This window comes from Dermacentor andersoni, chromosome 4, assembly GCF_023375885.2.
Source record: "Dermacentor andersoni chromosome 4, qqDerAnde1_hic_scaffold, whole genome shotgun sequence".
Lineage (NCBI taxonomy): Eukaryota > Metazoa > Arthropoda > Arachnida > Ixodida > Ixodidae > Dermacentor > Dermacentor andersoni.
Window position 1 is genome coordinate 159,217,626 of NC_092817.1, and position 17,988 is coordinate 159,235,613.

At 44.6% G+C, this 17,988-nt stretch overlaps 1 protein-coding gene, 1 long non-coding RNA gene and 2 other non-coding genes across 4 annotated transcripts in view; 3 read left to right on the forward strand and 1 right to left on the reverse strand.

The window, feature by feature from the left end:
- The window catches only part of LOC126537978 (uncharacterized), a 91,225-nt gene that overhangs the window by 20,611 nt on the left and 52,626 nt on the right, over positions 1-17,988 (forward strand). The gene's annotated exons all lie outside the window — the stretch shown is intronic.
- Positions 5,109-5,179, forward strand: TRNAG-GCC (transfer RNA glycine (anticodon GCC)). Its single transcript has one exon. It is a non-coding gene; the product is annotated as a tRNA-Gly (tRNA).
- Positions 11,864-11,934, forward strand: TRNAG-GCC (transfer RNA glycine (anticodon GCC)). Its single transcript has one exon. It is a non-coding gene; the product is annotated as a tRNA-Gly (tRNA).
- Positions 13,028-17,988, reverse strand: part of LOC140217162 (uncharacterized) — a 99,055-nt gene continuing 94,094 nt past the window's right edge. Inside the window, exon 2 of the long non-coding RNA XR_011893671.1 lies at positions 13,028-13,167. This is a non-coding gene — a long non-coding RNA (uncharacterized lncRNA). The remainder of the gene's footprint in view (positions 13,168-17,988) is intronic.

A 17,988-nucleotide genomic window follows, 5' to 3' on the forward strand; every position in this document is an offset into this window, starting at 1 on the left:
CAGCGATGTCGATCGGTTTGTCCCGCAGCCGTGGCTGGAGGAGCGACCGCGTGCTGCGGCCGTCCCTCTGCTGGAAGTCTGATCTCGGGAGCTCGAAGGGGCTTGCTGACCCGGGATCGCGTCTTGCTGTCGGTCTTGCGTCACCTTGGGCCATCTTATGCCTCGTACCGCGTCCCTGTAACCCGTGTTCTGCTGGCTGGACAGGGGCGCTGAGGTGATGCGAGCCGTGCGCTCCTGGTCACTGGCTTGTCGTGGACTGTGCTGTTGTTGCTTGTCGTTGCTGCTAAGCTGTTGTACTTGGGAATAGTATTTAAACCTACAGTTCATACCACCGGTGTGGTGGCCACCCTTACACACTATGCACCGAGCTATGCATGCGGGCTTGGTGCCCCACTCCGGTGTGGCATTTGTCTCATCACCACATCTCTTGTATTTTGTCTTTTGTTCTTGGGGACACAAGTCTGTTCGATGGCCTACTTACCGACAGTTAAAACAGGCTTCGACTCCGTCCCGGAAAGGGCAAACAACGTACGTGGCTCCCCAGTACCTTACGTAGTCCGGGCTAACGGCCCCGGCAAATATCGCCACAATGTGTTTGTATTTCCCCAGTCGCCTGGCTCCGGCGATTTGGACGCCCTTATTTCTGGCTCTTTGTTCGTCAAAGATGGCTGCCTCATCTTCGTCAGAACACGCGTGGTACAGTATCCCTTTGGTAGAGTTCTCAGGCGCCGGAGCGTAGGCAAAAACTTGGTATTTCTTGCTGCCCGATTTTGATGACTTGCAATCTGATGTATCCGTCGGCCCTATCACGATAAGGGCTGCTAATCAGCGCCGTATTGTTGGTAGGGTGCACCCGGAGCTGATCCTCGGTGACGACTTCGGTGAGATTCACTTGCGTCGCGGCGCAGACTGCTTTAAATAGTTCTGTCGCACCGTAGCTCAGCAGACTGACTGCTGTATGCGGTCGGAGTATGATTCTGTAATCTTCGGGCGGAAGTTTCGGCAGCGGCTAACGTTTAGGGAGTGGTGGCGGCCTGGCGCGGAACCGAGGTCTCCCCCTCTCAGAGTGCACAGAGCCCGTAGCGGTAGCGGTCTGTGTCGTTTCCGTCTCGATTCCGGGAGATTGGCGTGCGCACCAGCACTACGCCTCCAACTTTGTCCAGCTCCCACTGTGATACTCGTCTTCGGTAATCTTCTCGCCCTCTACGACCACTTCCATTATTGAAGGCTGCGTGGTTCAACGGACCGCGCGATGGACTTCTGCCACGCCGGCGCTAGGGTAAGGGCCGGAGCCCACTCTATATATGCCGGAGTGCCGGAGCCCACTCAAATGCCCAGACAATATATGTGTCGTATACATACATGTATACATGTGTCGTATACCAGCTCAGAACAACAAACATGGAATGAAAACATCTATGACTGCATCAAAAAATATATAGAACGAACCTAAAAGAATAAGCCAGTCCTCCTCATAGGAGACTTCAACTGCCATATAACAGAGCTAGATGGCTACAAAAAAAATCCAGCTGGCCTACGCAAACAGGTTAAACAGTGCAACCTACACATAGCCAACCTGGAGCCCACTTGCAACGGAACATACACATGGTCGCGAAGTTCAAGCAAGTCTGCTATTGACTATGTTCTGTACATTGACGGGACTACGCGGCAACACACGCAGATGTAATCTATATACATAGCTGAAGATAAGTATAACAACTGTGGAAGCGACCATAATAGAATTGCAATAAGCTTAAAATACATTCAACCTCGAAAGAACATTGCGAGAAAGCCCACCAAAGCACGCTGGAAAGTCACAGAAGACCAGCGCCTTAAAGCATATCCAAGAGATTTGGAGCTATCAATAGAAGGGCCACTGAATTATAAAGGATTCACAGAAAATTGTCCATTAGTAGCTCATAAAACCATTCGCTTGAGAGCTCCACGCGTGCGTGGGAGCTCCACGCATCGAGGACGACAGCAAAACTTGGCTGAGATGTTTGCAGCAGCGTATGCTACCCGCGGACTATGTAATTTCACCAGCACAAGGGCAGGTTCAGGGTCCCTTTAAGCATAGACAGCAACAACTGCTCATCTATGTAATTGTGAATGTTACCAGCTAATTCCAAACTTTCGGCAACTATACAGCAAATCCCGATGTCTCTCCGGTTTTACTCTTTAAGTACGACACCCGACTTTCCCCTTCCAAATTTTGCGTGATATGTGTGTGTGTGTGTGTGCGCGTGCGTGCGTGCGTGTGCGTGAGTGTGTGCGTGTGCGTGTGTGTGTGCGTGTGTGTGTGTGTGTGTGTGTGTGTGTGTGTGTGTGTGTGTGTGTGTGTGTGTGTGTGTGTGTGTGTGTGTGTGTGTGTGTGTGTGTGTGTGTGTGTGTGTGTGTGTGTGTGTGTGTGTGTGTGTGTGTGTGTGTGTGTGTGTGTGTGTGTGTGTGTGTGTGGTATTCAGCTAATTTGGCCCAAGTATTAAAGAAAGGAACGTAGGAGCTACGCGTGTCGACTTGCTGCAGTATTGTTCTGAGCCGTATGGAGCACGCGATAATATTTCTTAACAAACATTCCTTAATTAACTTTTTAAATATTACCTCTCGCGAAAGATCTTCAATACAAAAGTTGTAGCGATTGGTCAGAAACATCGGATTATTTCATCTATCCTAAGATAACCGCCCTATTTAATTTTTTCCTAGCCGATTTTAAATTCCGAGAAATTAAGAAAAAAGATACCACGTGACTGCCCGCTAACGCGCCGCGCTTTTAGTGCCCTCAAATGTAACTTGAACGATATTAGCAAAGGCTGCTTCCCGCTCAGAGATCGACTGAACAGGCTGTCGCTGACTGCGAGGAACCGGAGGCAGCATGGTTTCTATCTCCGGCTTTTTATCCCTGTCCCCGCCTTGCTCCCTCTTTCGTCATTCTTCATTGGTCCGAAAAGTAAAGAAAAAAATGCCTGCGCTGCGTCGAATGCTGCCTCCGGTCCCGTATGGCATTCGCAAGTGGCGGCTGCTTTTTGTTGAATTTTTCTTAAAACGGTACGCCCCTTTTGTCACTTAGCATCCATTGTATCTTGTCACAAGGACGAAGGCGGTGCATGATTCTTGTTGAGGGAAGGATGGTGGCGATGGCAGGTGATTATCACTGTTTAACGATTTCATTTATTTCGCTCGAACAACAGTAGCGGGCCTGAAACGACCCCACTCCACGTCCAAAGGATTCGCAATGATTTCAGTTTCAATCATTTCAATCATTTACGCATGAACTCGTGCATTCGATTACTCTGCAATTCCGCGTGCTGTCCAGTTGTGCAATTCTCTCCTGGACACCATCGCATGCAAGTCGAAGTGTGACACATTCCGCGACGCCCTACACCATTCACGCTTTAGTTTGCCGATAAAGCGTGAAGATGTGCCTGTTCGTTGTCGCACGTGTCGTTATTGCAAATCCATTGAGTTTTCTATTTTCCCATTGATTACATCTGCCGTGTTCCTTTAATGTCTATTTTTCGTTCTCCGTTTCAGCTACTTTTCCCCTATTCAGTGATGCAACCTCTATATTGTATTATGTCCTAGCTTTCTTTCTTTAAGTACGCGGGTAGGTAGGAGGTATTTAGTGTAGTTATCAACATTTGTCGGTTATATAGGTTTAATCTTGTCCAGCGTTGCGTATATTTATGAATTCTCTTGTATTTTTTCTTCTGTTTCTTCTTTTCGATACTGATGGCGGCGAAATGCGAGAACACACATGTACTTTGATTTAGGTGCACGTTAAAGAACCCCAGGTTGTCAAGATAATTCCGGAATCCCCCACTAAGGCGTGTCTCCAAATCACTTCGTGGTTTTGGCACGTACAACCCCATAAGTTATTTTATTTTCGAGATATCTTTGACATTCAGTGTATATTAGATGCACACTTATATATTGCCCCCCTTACTCAATGCCTCCGCAGAGGGCTGTAAGGTGTTAATAAATAAATAAATAAAAATAAATAATTTAGTGATGCCTTAATGAATAAACAAATAATTGTGCGACACGTATCGGGCAACATTTCGGGATTCTGTATTACTCGTGTCACAATGGGACGTTCTAATAATGGAAGATCGACCAAGAACGGACACAACCCCAGCGAAATATATAGAATAGCTAAGTCAAAGAAAATGAAGTAAATCAAGAAACCCACGAACTATATTTAACCATATTTTCTGTTAACAAATCGGTGTGCGTGGTTTGGAGATAGCTGTGAGCCGACATTGTGTGTTGAGATTTTATATAAAAAGTTATCCTTTTGTGTGTTGTTGTTAGGCGGAACAGAGGTGCGTATACTTGGTCAGCACACAAGACATATGTAAACCATTTCGCTGGTACTTTCATATAGGCTTTGCACCTACAAATATATGCGCCGGTATGTCGACCTACCCTATAACCCTCAGCAGTCACATCGAACTCGAAAAACGCAAAAAAAGATACTTCGCTTTAATAAGCAAGAAAACAGATTTCACGAGAACATAACTTGCGCAAGAGCACAAGCATCGCCACATCACGCTTGCGCTGCTCTTCCGATTAAGCGAAATATTATACCGTATATACCTATTACCAGAAATTTAAAAACATCGTGCAGTCAATTTATTATAGGGGGATATTCCACAAAAAAAGATCTAATTGCGCTCGGGAAATAACGCATGAGTCGATATTATACTTTCAGGTTTTGTGTAGTGAATCGTAACGCATTGCATTATTGCGTTACGATTCACTACACACTACCTTTGCCGTGCATTACCTTTACCTTTGCCGTGCATTACTGCACGGCAAAGGAAATTTTGCAGGCCTTCGTTGTAGACGAAAAAATACATAATATGCGTTGTCTTGAATGTGTAGTCAGGCTACACGATAACGGAGCTCTATTCTTTTTTTGAACGATCCATCAAATTGCGTTGTGGGCGACCGAAGAAGCCTTTGTTTCCGCAATGCCGCCATGCGTCCAACGCTGAAGCAGGTTTTTCTCGAACAGGCGATCGCTGGGCTCAGTGACCTACATTTTAGCCGGGCAATGGGCAGCTGTATCCACGCGATCCCAGGAAGTCATCTGGAGCTGTCTAGCGTAGGCGTCGGTGGTTCAGTGGTAGAATACTCGCCTGCCACGCGGGTGGCCCGGGTTCGATTCCCGGCCGACGCAGTTTTTTTTTTTTTTTTTTAAGGCAATACAATGAGTGGTTCGGGATGTAGCTTTATTATCATCATTCTTTTAAAACACAAGAGCATTACTTCGCTTTATGTGTATTGAAACTGAAGACACTTCGGAAAGGTGAAAAGAACAAGCTTAATTTTGGCTGCCTGAGGCACCATTTTTTGGATTGGATTGAATAACTTTAATGAAAGGTCCTGCGAGCTACGGGACGCAAGGTCCCATAGAGCGGGCTACTCCCACGTTGGGACCGGGAGTTGTAACTCCTTGGCCGCATCGTGGGCTCGCTGGACGGCCCAGAGCTGCTCCGCCAGGTCCGTGCTGCGTAATGCTCCTTGTAGCCTGGCGGAGTCTTGATCCTTGTTTGCGTGGGTCCGACCACACGGCCAGAGCAAGTGATGTACGTCTAGTGTGCTATGGCAATTTTCGCAATATGATGTTTTGTATAGGTCAGTCATGTAGTGATGTAGTCTGTTCTGCGTGGGGTACGTGTTTGTTGATTCAATAGGAGTTCTCGCAGATCTTTCCAAAAATTGTATCGCCGAGTTAGACGGTACATGTGCGCCTTTATACAAAGCACGCAAGTATTGAAGGGGCCCTGGACCACTTTTTATCGAAGTGAAGAAAGGCATTCCAAGAGAAAATAGGCTATTTGAGAAAGACGTTGCCGCAAAAAAAAAAAAAAAGGAAAGGACTACAATGCGTTCCAAAGAAGCGGAGTTATTGGCCATCAAACATGGCCTCCACTGTGCTTCCGTTCCTTCTTCAGTGCCTTGTACTGCGAAGGCTACGACGCAGTTGGGCGTGCCTTCCAGATGTCATCGCGGCGCGCTGTTCAAATTTCATTTTGGATGGCAACGTAGACTCCCGGACTTCCGCGTTTGGCGCTTACGACGCGCTAAGCATAAGCTGCGCGCCGTTGTCCTCGGCGAGCGGCAGTGCGCTTCGCCATTGTACTCGTGGCGGCACCTCGCGGCGGCCGCGGTATCTACGCCATGTAGCCGACCGCAGCTTGATGTCAGCTATCGGCCAATAGCAGCTGTCTAAGGTGATGACGAAACAAAGCGTCTGATGACGAAATATAGCGGCCAGAAGAGAGTGAGGAAATGTCCTTCTGTTGAAAAGAGAGCGTTTGAGAGAAAGGTGACTTCGCGATCCGCTTGCGAGCTCCACGCACTGCGAACGACAGCAAAACTTGGCTTAGATGTTCACAGCAGTGTATGCTACCCGCAGACTATGTAATTTCCCCGAGCCCGAGGGGCGGTTCAGGGCCCCTTTAAGCATAGACAGCAACCAACTGTTTATCTATATAAATTTAACCGTTTATGAAAGTTACCAGAATAATACCATATTTTCAGCACACATACAGCAAATCTGGATGGCTCCCCGGTTTTACTCTTTAAAATAAAAACAGGAACAGCGCAACACAGCACCAGTGAGTAAAGAGCACAGGACAGAGCGCTGACTAGCAACCAAATGTTTTATTTGCAGAAGCAGCATATAAAGACATCATTGAATGTGACATGAAGAACAGAAAAAGAAGGATAAGCGTCAGCCACGGAGACAATTCAGTTCTTCTGTTGAAAGCGTGAATGACGCGGAACTGACACACGCGTCGCCACTTGTGAATATGCAAAATGCTTCAAAGATGTCCCCCGCGCGCTTTTCATTACATCTGCCAATTATTTCGTACTTAAAGTTCGGGGAGCAACCTCACGTGTTACAGTGGGCAGCCAGATGACTGCGCGGATTTACTTTTAGTGAAGCGACATGCTCGCGCTGGCGATCATTAATGCACCTCCCAGTTTGTTCGATATAGCAACGTTTATAATCGAGCCGGATTTTATAGACGACCTGCGTTGTGAAGTCAGTGAAGCCGCGAACATGATTCTTATCGCAACTTTTGCGCGCGACAGTATCCACCACGTTGACTATTTGGCACAATCCGCTCTGTTTATTAGGGGCATTGCACACCACTCTCACTCCTGCCTTGGCCGCAATTTCTTAATGATATGGGAAGCACGGTGTACATAAGGAATGATGGCAAGCATAGATCTCGAAGGCGGTGACTGCATAGTTTGTTCTCCGGCGTTCTATACCTCTTTTACAAGTCCACCAGCAGCACTGCACAATACGCTGGTCGGGTAGCCTACTGATGTTAGTCTGTTGACTTGTGCTGAAAAGCTCTGTTCAACAGAGTGCTCGCACGAACGCTTGAGAGAAGCTCGCAAACATGCCTTAGCGATGCTTCGTTTTACGAGTTTAGAATGTGCAGACGAAAACGGGAGAAGCGCTTTCTTTGAGCGAGGCGAGTAGCTCCAGCAAACGTGGTGAGGTTTAAAAACAATTTCAGTGTCTAAAAACCTTAAACGGTCATAGGTGTGCTCTTCCGTTGTTAATGCAAAATCTTTCATTATCTCACTCAGGGCGTCAGTAATTGTCTTGGAGGTTAACTCCGCGTCACAAGGGCCAACTGGATAAAATACTAAAAAGTGGCCAACAAAGCGGAATATTCTTACGGTTGTCAGCTGTAGGCGAGCGAGTAAGCCCCTATCATAGCATGGCAACAAAATGTCGCTAAGTATGGGTGCCAAACACGAACCCATACACACTCCCTGCCTTCGAATTGAAAGCTCATTGTCATGACAAATGAATGTGGACCCAGGAAGTAGGTGAGTGAAGGCGTTGTGTGGTGCTTGTCGAAGGAAGGATGGTGACGAAGGCAAGTGTCATTACCGTTTAACAATTTCATTTATTGCACTCGAACAACACTAGCAGGCCAGAAACGACCCTGGTACACGTCACACAGGCTTCACAATCATTTCAACTATGCAAGTCGAAGTGTGACACGTTCCGCGACGCCCTACACGATTCACGCTTTTTTTGCTGATAAAGCGTGAAGATGTGCTGTTTGTTATCTGACGTGTCGTCATTGCAAATCCACTGTTTTTTTTTTCGCATTGATTACATATGCCGTGTTCCTTTAGTGGTCTTTTTTTTTTTTTCGTTCTCTGTTTGAAGCACTTTTCCCGTCTTCAAAGATGCAAGATATGTTCGAGTTTTCTTTCTTTAAATACACTGGTAGATGGAAGGTATTAAGTGCAATTATTAACATTTATGAGTCATAAAGGTTTAATCTTGTCCAGCGTTGCGTACAATTATGAATTATCTTGTATTTTCCTTTCTTTTTTTGCTGTTTCTTCTTTTCGGTATTGATGTGGGCTATATGCGAAAACACACGTGTACTTTGATTTAGCTGCACGTTAAAGAAGCCCAGGTGTTCACGATCATTCCGGAGTCCCCCAATACGGCGTGCTTCGTAATCAGATCGTGGTTTTGGCACGTGAAGCCGCATGAGGTAATTCTTTTTTCTTTTCGATATATGTTAGACATTCAGTGTATTTTGGACACGCACTTAAATATGCCCCCCTTACTCACTGCCTCCCCTGAGGGCTGTAATGTGTTACCAAATAAATAAATAAATAAATAAATAAATAAATAAATAAATAAATAAATAAATAAATAAATAAATAAATGAGTGAATGAATTAAAAAACAAATAATTGTACACGTACCGTGCAACATTTCGGGATTCTGTATCACTCGTGTCACAGTGGGGCGTTCTAATAATGGAAGATCGACCAAGAACGGACACAACCCCAGTGAACTATGTAGAATAGCCAAGTCAAATAAAGTAAGGTAAATCAAGGAACCCGCAAAATATATTTAACCATATTTTCTGTTAACAAATCGGTGTTCGTGCTTTGGAGACATCTGTGAGCTGACATCGTGTGTTGGGATTTCACATAAATATCCTCGTTTTTGTTGTTGTTATGCAGAAAAGAGGTGCGCATATTCGGTCAGCACACAAGACTTCTGTAAACCACATCACTGGTACTTACAGATATGCTTTGAATACAGATCTAGAATTATATGCGCGGATATGTCGACCTACACAACAGTCCCTAGCATTCACATCAAACCCAAAAAAGGCAAAAGAATTTTTCACTTTAATAAGAGAGAAAACTGAAACTGTACGAGAAGATAACTTTCCCCACGAGGAGACCGACTTCGCATCTCCACATCACGCATGCGCTGCTCTTTTGATTAAGCCAAATATTATACCGTATATAGGCCTCGTACACCATCTATAGAGGCGCCACTGATAGCCACCTAGCAGGCGCTTCCAACAGCACGCGCGTGAGCAGTCGCAGACGACAACCCTTTGCAGCAAGGATGGCTGAGGTTCGCGGCTGCGCTTTCTCCTTTGTCCGGGTGCCAGACTGCTTCTTCTGCGGTGACAGCTGTAGGGAAGACGCTGACCTTTGTGGGAGCGGGTATGAACACGATGTTACCGGTGTTTGGGACAACATGATCCACATACGTGTCAGGTTCGTCCCGCAGTCAAACGCCATGAACCCCATTTACATGAAGTGGAGCTCATGTTAACTAGCCGATAAATTGTATTGAGTAATGCGATCTCTCAATCGTTTTTTTTTTATTCTACCCTTGCCGTAATGCTGCTTCTGTACCTCAATAATCAGCACTCGTCGTTAGTGAATGCTGCAGACTTATATCAAACAAACCCGCACGGTGCGATATCTGTATATGCCGCTGTGATTTTTCTGCCGATGAATACATGTGACATCGCCGAATAAGTGCAGTCGTAGTTGCCTCAAGAAGAGTAATTGCGAATTTATTGATGGAAACGCGTACACTAGTCAACGAAGTCACCAAGCGCACGGGTTAACAAAAGCGCGTGTTAGTGCTGTACGCCGATCCAATTCTGCTGCACACGCCGACGAACTGCCGTTCCCGCTGCAGTTTTTGCAATTTTAAACTCCCCACGGGAGCTGCTCGGAAACGTACAAAGCTAAAGTGTGACTAACATTTCAGTACTTTTTTTATATTACTGGAGAGAGAGGTTCCACATGATATATTTAAAGGCAGAGCAGCGCCAGTCAGAGTAGATGAGCGCTGGCGGCAAGGCCGGGTTTAGTCCTCTGCATCGTAAGCATAATAAGAAATAATTCAGTTGAGTACAAAATTCACATGCAAGAAGGGACTACGTTATGAAATAAACAAATCACTCGGCGTGTTAAGTCTGCTCAGGCAGCATCGAGGTGTGATGATTTCCCAAACGCGGCGCGACCTTTTCAGCGAAAAATGGAACGAAAATACCATATGCAGCAACTGTTAGCAATTCTCGCCCTGAGCTACGTATTTTCTAAACACATTTAAAGAAAACAATATCTAAGATGCCCTCGGGCGAAATGAATAAAGCTGTTAAAGAAGCACTTCCTTGTTATCATTCCGATAAGACACAGCGTGATTAATACGCTTTACAAACGAGGCAGGGTGAAAACCTGGCAGCTCAAAAGAATCAACAAGAGTTGTGCATTGAGCAACTAGGAACACTTAAACATGCTCCAAGCCACGCATAAAATAGACGTAAGAACATCAAGTGCGCGACAGCTGCTGTGAAGATTTACCGGGCCACATAAAACCAACAACTTCAGTTCTTGCAAACTTCAGTAGCTTTAACACACAACATAATGCGCTCGTGCAGTCGTGCTGCCTATCTAGCGCAACGCGGTAAAGAAGCGGAAAACAATATACGCGGCAAACGGCTTTCCGAACATGAGCGAAATACCTTTAAACCGCATGTTGCACTGCATGCGAACTTCGTCGCTTATGCGTCTAACTATGATCGAGTGCAAAAAAACACCGACGAGACAAAGGAAAGGATGAGAACAATAAATTTCCCGCCGAAGCGACGATCCATTTTTGCTACCGTTGCTCTCGCTGATGAGGCTTTGCGGGGAATGATTAGAACCGTATCCCCAGCACGTTTATGCCGGTATTTGAGCCCCCCAACCTGCAACAATTTTTCTTCTACAGTCCTTGAAGCTTCGCCACCCCACACATGCGTAGGGTGTTCGCTATTTTGCTCTGAAAACGTGAATAAGACAGAGAAGCACTATCAACGACACAACAAACTACGGCGCGCGCCTAGCTCCTCTCCCGTGTGTCCTGCGCAAGGCCGCCACCAGTGGCGCGTCCATCGGTGCGCACTACGCGTATACCTATTACCGGAAATTTAAGAAAATCGTGCAATCTATATATTATAACGGGCTATTCCATAAAGAAAGGTCCAATTGTGCTCGGGAAATGACGTATATGAGTCGATATTATACTTGCAGGTTTTGGGTAGTGAATGGTGATGCACGGCTTTATTGCGCACAACAGATGTTCTCTCACTGGGACTACTTTCCCAAAATCCCGTGCTATATTCGGAGCATCCTTTCTATATAAATCGGCAAGCAAAAGAAACCTGGCTTTATGAAGCGCCGTTTTGCTGATCGTGCATAACCAAAGGAAATGTTGCAGGCCTTCGTCATTGACGGAAAAATACATAATGCGCGTTGTCCTGAACGTGTGGTCAGGCTACACAGTAACAGAGCTCTATTCTTTTTTTTTTTCTTGAACGATCCTTCAAATTATGTTGTGGGCGACCGAAGAAGCCTTTGTTTCCGCAGTGTCGCCCCTCGGCATGCAACGCGGAAGCAGGTTTTCTCCAACAGGCGCTCGCCAGCTCAGTGACCTAGATGAAATCGGGGAATGGGCAGATACATCCCCGCTATCCCAGGAAAGCATCTCGAGCAGTCGTTCATAGGCGTCGGTGGTTCAGTGGTAGAATACTCGCCTGCCACGCGGGTGGCCCGGGTTCGATTCCCGGCCGACGCAGTTTCTTTTTAACTTTTTCTTTTTAAACACAATACATTTTACTGGAACGCCGTTTGGTGCCTAGCTTTACTATAATTTTTTGAAAGGACAAGAACATTACTTCGCTTTATATGTATTGAAACTCAAGACACTCTGGAAAGGCAAAAAGAACAAGGTTACGTTTGGCTGCCTGAGGCATCGCTTTGACTCAAAAGGAATTCTCACAGATCTCTCAAAAAATTCTATCGCCGAGTTAGATGGTACATAGGCGCTTTTATACAAAGCGCACTAGTATTAAAGGGGCCTTGAACCACTTTTTATTGAAGTTGAGAAAGGCATTTGACGTGAAAATATGCTATTTCAGGAAGACGTTGCCGCAATAGAAGGACTTCAATGCGTTCAACAGAGGCGGAGTTATTGGCCATGAAACACGGCTTCAACTGTGCTCCCGTTCCTTCTTCAATACCTTGTACTGCGAATGCCCGCCGTGGTTGCTCAGTGGCTATGGTTTCCCCGAGACCGAGGGGCGGTTCAAGGCCCCATTAAACATAGAAGCAACAGCTGTTTATCTATATAAATTTAATCGTTTCCGGATGTTACCCGAATAATTCCATATTTCGGCAACCATACAGCAAATCTCGATGGCTTCCCGGTTTTACTCTTTAAATACGACACCCGACTTTCCCCTTGCAAATTTTGCGTGGTGTGCGTGTGTGTGTGTGTGTGTGTGTGTGTGTGATACGTCCCAGGTGAAAATTTGCAACTGGTTCCAGTTCAACTGGTTTCTGGAACAATTCTCAGTTGGTCCCCATTGCAAGTGGTCCCAGGTGGTGCCCATTGCAACTGGTTCCAGTTGGCCCCTTCGCAACTGGTTCCATTTGGTCCCCTTTACAACTGGTTCCAGTTGGCCCCTTTGCAACTGCTGCCAGTAGGTCCCCACCGGCACAAGTTTCAGTTCCTATTACAACTAGCATCGATTGTGCAATAGCGATAGTGAGCCATGGCCAGGAGGAACCACAAGTAAACGTTTACATACAAATGAGATTCAAGCTAGCCATAGCTTGTATGCTTTTTGTGTTTGCCATCGCATGCAGGAAAGAACCAGCCGACTGAGTGAACTTTATGCAGCCGAAGCTGCTTGGAGTTGAAACTTGTCATTTATTGGAAGCTTGTTTTTAGCGATGAAACATCTTCAATGCTCCCTTGAAGACGTGGCACACGTTTATACATTTCGTAGCTCTTGCACATCAGCGTCTGAAAGAAATATTCATATATATTCAGTAAAAGGGCAATCACTACTTCGTAAAAGCAAATCTACTTCAACATCATACAGATACTGGTGGATCAGTAGTGCTGATACACATAATACAGCGTGATCTGATGTAAAGCCAAAACTGCGCTTGAGAAACTATTGACCACATAAACAGTACGCAATGATAAATAACTCCTGTTTAGCAGTAACTACGGCTTTTAGTATGAGTGGACCACAACACAACTGACCACTGAGATAGCAGTGTTATATATCAAAAACCTTGCAAGAGACAATTTTCTAATCAAGTATTCAGAAGTGTGAGATAGTATTTCATGTGCCCTTGTATGCGGTCAATGTTTTGTGTAAATTTGAAAGCCTACGTAAGAAAAAACAAGTTTCATTATGAGCACGAATTGATCGAATGTGCCTGTAACAGTGGCCGGAGCTGCATGTACACACAGGTGTTCATTAATTGTCATATTTATGACTGAAGCGAAAATCTTAAACCGCAATCTTTTTAATTCAGATCATGTTTTATCCGAAGCTCGTGCATCCGTATTCTGCATCACTAACATTATCAGCAGTCTGTGCTCTGATCTTTCCTAATAAAGATATTCAGGCCTATAACCTATTCCTCGAGCTGTCTCAAGCATGAGTTGCCTCATGTTTTGTAGCTCCTGTACATCATCTAATCTTTATGCCTACAGATGGCTCTATTATGCCAGAGCTTTTTTTTAATTTTCCTGCCTTGATATAGCCTACTTACGGAACAAGCTTGGGAATACGCACTAACATGAAACACCATGTCACTAACATGAAAGCTCGCCTACACCTCCAGCTGTTATCAACCCGCAGAAAACTATCTCGCATATGTCTTTTCCATAAAATCTACTACCACAACGCATATTTACGTTCTATCCTTGTTCAACCACCACCATACATTTCATCTCGCATTGACCACCGCCAAACGGTAAACATTCCGCACTGCAACACTGTCGGCTTTTCCTATTTATTTCTTCTCTAAACGAGCAGATTGGAACAACTTACCCGCATTACTTACAAACATAACTGACACCATTAGCTTTAAAACCACACTTCAAAGTTTCATGTTATAAATTAATGTTGCGGTTGCTTGTTCTGTATAATAACTGCTCTTATGCCATAATTTTAAGTAATGGCTTGTATTTTTATATTATATGTTTTCTTTCATTCTTTCCTTTCTTTTTTTTTTTTTGCTACGCCATGTATTTCTGCAACGCTTACAAGTTCCTAGTTACCATTCTTATTATTTTGTATACCATGTTTTGCGTTGTTTTTGCCATGTTGTTGCCTTCCTTTTTTATTTTTCCTTGTTCTTTTTATTAATTATTGATTTCCACGTATTTAGTTTCGACGCTTTCTTCGAAAGTTTTTGCTTCTTTGTACTTATAATTTTTTTTCTATAATCAACTATTGTGATTTGCCTCTGTATTTACCTTGTCAATCCCCTCGGCAATGTAAACCGTACCTTGAGGGCATAATAAACAAATAAAATAAATAAATAAAAAATGTACAGCTTTCAGCATGTACAACCTGGGCAATCACTCCTGAAATAACACCAGGTCGTTCATGCACCCAACATGAAGCAAATAGGCAGCCAGCAACTTGTGCACCGAGAAAACTGGTGACTGCTAACTAACAAAACTTCTAGATGCACCATGTTTTGTTTAAGCTATGTTGCAGATATTTATAGCATGACTGGCTATCCAACTTTTAGAGGCCAGATTTCCAGAAATACTGCCTAGCCAATCCCTACTACAAGGACGGCAAGTAATTTGCATGCCAAATACAAAGCAGGAGACAACCATCTGATGGTGCTTCAGGCAAGTGTAGTAAATGAAAACTGGCAAGTTATCATACTAGACTATTGGGCATACGTGCAGTTGGTCAGTATGCAATAACCATTGCATGTGAAACTTCTAACTTAAAATATGTCCTGGCCAATCACTGCTAAAGCGCAGGCAAGAAGCTTGTGATCTAAACACAAGGAAGGATGCGCAGTCATTTTTGATGGAATCACAAATGGTTAGTGTAAATGAATAGCATTGCACTACTATAGGGCTCAAGTTCACTTTTGAATATGGCTGCAAGCATAAATTTGGGATTTATGACTTTCACCACAAGCATAGGCGATGGTGAATCATTGTTAAAGTCCCGAGCAGGTCAGGATAGACGAAAACATGGAATGTGAAGTTCACACTTGCACAGCAGTACTTCATTTGTGTAGGTGACTGGCAATGCAGACTGCAATGAATCATGCTGCTTTTGTGCATCAGTTCCAGGGCACAATCACCATGCACAAGGAACATTGGAAGTTCAGTGTGCCCAGCTAACCAGAATCTGTAAGCGCACCAGTTGGTTAGTACAATTCTTACATTGATAAATTGTTGAGTGTGAAGTGTAAATTGTGGAGACAGAAATCTGTCATGGATATTGGCTGGCACAGTCTTGTAACGAGTTCTGCCTGCTCCATAGCCACACAAAAGCTGGTAACAGTCCCCATTTACACTGTGCATTTACATTGCTGAAAGAGCTCTCAGCATGTGGTTGGAAGGCAACATAGAACATTTTATTTGTTTCCATTTAATTTTTTACTCCAAGCCTTCTTCCATGCTTTTTTGGAGAGTGAGCATGTTAAGCAGGATTCACAGTGAAGTACAAATGTGGTGATAACCTTCACAAGTACTTCGGCCACAGATTAAAACAGAGCATACTATTTTGCAAAATGACTATAGTAACCTCTGGTGCATCTTCCCACTACTGCTGTCTGATTAAGTTGTCAGCTTCGCACTTCGCACAAGACAATTATGGTGCACTCAGCAGGCTTTCATTGGCCAGTATCTCAAAATCTGGCACCCACGTAGTTTCCAAATCAAAGAGAAAGGTTTTGTTACCATGATAGGAAATGCTGGAGTACCATAGCATTGACAGCTTACTTCTGCATTCATTTAGCTGGATTATTTGCAGTGTCCCCCAGCACCTGAACGTGTGGTCAGTTCACAGAGAAAAGGGAAAGCTTGGTCTCAAAAGGCCCAAGAACAAGTGACGGGTAAATCATAAGCTTTTTCCACTCATAACTGATGTGCTATTGAGGTGCATTTTTCGCTTGATTATTTTCAGAAACAAATGCTGAAATAAAGAAAGCAGCCAATATATCACACCTGAAAAAGAAGTTGTCAGCATCACAGCAGAGAGTCGTGTATTCGAAGCTGAAAACAAAATTTGCAATGCCGGTACACAGTGATATTCATGTGACACTACTTTGTGAATTGAACCTTGATCAGGATAACTATGGTGAAACTGGTAAAAGAAGAAAATGGACACAAGTAGTAAGACATGAGATACAAACTGTACTTCAGACTCATAAGCTCAGCATGTGTCCAATACTTCTTGTCTTGTGTCAATGGTGGAACCGGTGAAATGGCGCATGTACCAACTTGCACAAGAAATTCTGAAGAATTCCGTTTTGATACATTGCACAATGAGCTACTGCAGGCTACCGAGGCAGCGACCAGGCACTTGCCTGCAGAAAGGGACAATGCAAGATACAACATGGAGCACGGAAACAGTCGTGAAGGCATCTAAACTAAAGCCGTCTTGATGGTCTCGAGGATACAATATGGCACGTGAACTGGAAGCGACTCTACCATCCAAATGAAAGCTACAGTGAATTAGAAGGGTTCAAGTTTGCTCCTGGGCTACTGTTTGAAGTGATAGATTTTCTGAAAATTAAGGTGTGTACTGTTCCTATTTACTCACTCAGGAATCTACATATTACTAGCATCTTTCTCTACTTGATAGTGCAGATGCGCCAGCTGTCACTCCAGGAGCATCACGCAGTTTTGATGGCAGATGAAAATGCACATCAATAAGGGTTTGCACTTTCACTAGTCTGCAGGGGCCCTTCTGGGAAAGGGAACAATACTGTTGACCAGCAACATAATTCCGAAATCCTGCTAGCCACATATGCTCATCTTTAGGTTGGGAAGAATTTCTGTTGAGTGGAAACAGACCGTAGAGTTGACCAGTCATTCTTTCCAAGCCCGAAGTAGTAAAGGAAAAGGTAAATACAATCATAACTTCCTATGAAGATGCTGTCATTTAAATACAAGCTATTGTGATTGAAATGGGGCCATGCAATCAGGCAGTCTGGAGGCTATTTGATATCAGTGTCAGAAAAAAAACTCGAAAGTGACATGCTCCACACCCATGTGATGGTAACAGGCGGTTAGGTATATTTTATTGACGATGCACCACATGTCTTGAAAAGCTTGAGGGTGCACTTCACGAGAGGACACGAAATTCACCTTCCAGAAGATGCTGGAAAAGGGAATGAATTGCCAACAGCGCCAGAGACCTGTAGTAGCATCAACTTGATTTGGGCGAGTTGGTTCATCTTGCGTAAAACTTGAAGCAGTGCGAGGAAGACGAAGACAACAATCGAAAACACACACACAGCAGGACAACGCTCGCCCTGTTGTTTATGTTTTCGATTGTTGTCTTCGTCTTCTTCGTGCTGTTTCACGTTTTACTCCAGAGACCATGTCGAGCAACTCCTTCAGCAGGAGGAAGACGAGTTCCACCTGGCTCTGAAATTGACCAAAACCTGCCTGAGCCCAGGGCACAGTGAAAAAAGTAGGTAGGCCCTGCGTGTTCGCCGATATATCCCGACACTGCAACTTATTGCCCTGTCGAAAAAAAGCAACCTTGAAAGGGTTGCTTAAATAACTGCGTGGTTCTTCAATACGATGCCCATGCGGTTTACGCTAATTACATCTAGAACC